This window comes from Papaver somniferum, unplaced genomic scaffold (assembly GCF_003573695.1).
Source record: "Papaver somniferum cultivar HN1 unplaced genomic scaffold, ASM357369v1 unplaced-scaffold_133, whole genome shotgun sequence".
In the NCBI taxonomy this organism is placed as follows: Eukaryota; Viridiplantae; Streptophyta; class Magnoliopsida; order Ranunculales; family Papaveraceae; genus Papaver; species Papaver somniferum.
Genome location: NW_020622492.1, coordinates 7,297,623 through 7,300,676, shown reverse-complemented (window position 1 = coordinate 7,300,676; position 3,054 = coordinate 7,297,623).

Sequence of the window (3,054 nt, the reverse complement as noted above, 5' to 3'; positions counted from 1 at the left end):
CATGCCTAGCTTAGTCTGAGCCACAGACTTGTAAAGAAGCCTTAATATCTACTGAAACCCCATTCTGGTAAGAAGCTTCATTTAGTGAAATGGACTCAGTCCGTTGGAACCAGACTTGGGAGCTTTCTAGTTTACCTCCAGGTTGTAAGACCATGGGATGTAAATGAGTCTTTAAGAGGAAACGATAGGTAGATGAAACTGTGGAAAAATATTAAGCTAAGTTGGTAGCTAAAGGCTATAAACTAAAGAAGGTGTAGATTTCCTTGATTCTAATTCAATTGTGACGGAAATTACTTCCGTTGAGATACTAATTGTTATTGCTGCCATAAAGAACGTAGAGATACATCAGATGGATGTTAAGACAGCTTTTTCTAAAACCGTGAATTAGGTAAAGAAATTTACATAGATCAACCTGAAGACTTTGTAGTGAAAGGTTGTGAATACAAAGTTTGTAATTTGAAAAATCTTTGTATGGTTTTCAAATAAGCACGTAAACAGTGACATGGAAAATTTAATCATGTGATAATGGATAGTGGATTTAAATTAATGAATCTGACAAGTATGTCTACAAGTAACTTGTTAAGGATGTCTGTGTAATTGTATGCTTGTATGTTGATGATATGCTTGATACAAACATAGATGTGATCAATTCCACTAAAAACCTGCACTGAATGAGAACATTGACTTGAAAGACTTGGGCCCTTTTGATGTAATCTTAAGGATGAGGATTAGAAGATAATCAAACATTTATAAGTCTTAGTCGTTCTCATTATGTTGAGTTGTGCTTAAGAGATACAATCAGTCTGATTGTAAACCTGCTTGTACTTCGTAAGATTATTCTTGTAGTCTCAAGAAAAATAAGGGTAGTGGAGTATCTTAACTTGAATAATCAAAAGTTATAGGATGTCTGATGAATTTAATGAACTGTAAGAGTCCAGACATTGCCTATATTGTGAGTAAGTTAAGTGGATATAATTGTAGTCCAGAGCAAGAGAATTCAGATGCACTGAGTAGAGTACTATGGTACCTAAAGTACTCTTTTGATTTATGAAAGGTATCTTGTTGTCCTTGGGACTTTATGATGCAAACTAGATAGTTGACTCAGAGGAGTCTAAGTCTACGAGTGGATATGGTTTCACTCTAACATGTGGGTTTGTTGTTGGAAGATTTCCAAACAAACATATCGCTCAATTCATTATGGAATCTGAGAGTATTGCGTTAGATAAAGCATGAGAGGGGGTCGAGTGCCTAAGATGATTTTTAGAAGACATTCCTCTTTGGCATAGGCCTGTGCCAGCTATATCTATACATTGTGTTAGCCAATCTATAATAGTTAAAGCTAAGAAATAACTAATCTCAATCGGCGTTATTTCCATTGATTGGATAAAGTCCAAGGAGAATATCGCGCAATCTTTGACGAAAGGTTTGTACAAAGAGATAGTTAAAAATGCATCGAGGGGGTTGGGGCTTAAGCTCATATATTAAACTTGCCATGAAGGATACTCAACCTTGCTGACTGGAGATCCCATGATCAAGGTTTCGAATGAGACAACTAATTTGTGGTGGGTAAAGGTAAACACTATCAGAGATTTTCATTCTCTGTCCCTTCCCTATGGTGTAGACGTGATAGTGTGACTGCATGTGGAGGATGACTTTTTAATAAGTCTTAATGAGTTCTATAGTTTCAATTTAAGATTGAAGTGGGGTGTAGCAGTAACACTCTTTATGGAAACTCACCTATCTGAATGAGGAAGTGGGTCGCTTCCTGTGAGAATATGAGCTGATTCTCTAGAGCATTCTGAGAAACAGGATACGTCCAGGGCCAAAACGGACAAAACGACACGAGCTTGGCAGCAATCTTGGAGATATCACCCGTGGTTGTTATCACGAATTACATCAAATGCTAGCAGTTCAAGACATAGTTCACTGTCTCTAGCAAGTAATTCTGGTAATATCTCACTAAGCAAAGGTTCAAGACCTCATGGACACCTCTGCCTAAAATGGTATTTCCTGCGTTTTTTATGTGATTTTCATTTTGATGGTTTTGGTATTACTGGAACTTAGGACCTAAAGGTCACTAAGGGTTCACTAGTTCATGCTTTTTCACTTTGGTGAAAGATACCTATAGTCTCACCATGTGAGAATTAAAGATGAAAGATCTCAATACTATTATGATTTATGCAATCCATAGTATGACCCTGGGGTCAACACACTTTTGTGTGAGGGAGAGGACGTAGAAATGACTAGTATGATTTCAACACTTGCACGATCAGTCTGTTTGGATCGTGAGGTTGGGATGTTTATTTACCAAGATCTATCTGTGTTTTCATGTTTTAATGAGTTTTCATTCATGTGGGGATTGTTGGAAAACGATTAATAAAAAAATAATTTTTTAAAGTTTTAATAAAAAATTATAATTTATTGTTTTATTTTGTGAATGAAACTTTTTAGTCCCACATCGTGGAGTTTCCAATTTTTAGTAGTTTTAAGAAATTATATAAACCTTTTAGTCCCACATCGGGGAATTTTTCTTCTTAAGTTGTATTTGTCAATTATATAAAGAAATTCACTACTTTTGTAAAATCTATGGGAAAGGGGTTGCTCTATATTTTAGAGGGACCCCTAAGGGAAAATATTTTATAGCGGTTTTTAAGCATTCGCGATTTTCCTTAACGGTTTTTTCGGAGTTGCCAATCTCAAGTTGAGCATCTACTACATATGCTAGTAGTAGGTGTATTAGGGTGTTTTATCCTGAAGATATCCGTCCTGTGAGGGCTATAGCATCACTCTTGAGTGTAGCCGGGCGCTAATGTCTTAAGGACAGCGTGTTGAACACGTGACTCACTCTATTTTCCAAAGTTTTGCCTTGTTGCTGTTGCGGAGATACGGGGAGCTTGTTCGTTTCGTCAAAGCAATCACTTCCATTATAAAGGAGCTAAGTATTAATAACTTTTGCTTATTTGATTTTTCTTTGTTTTTGATTATTACACCCAACAGTTATCTTTGTGAATCTCCTTCCTTCCCATTGGGGCCGTGATGTCTGACTGGTGGAGC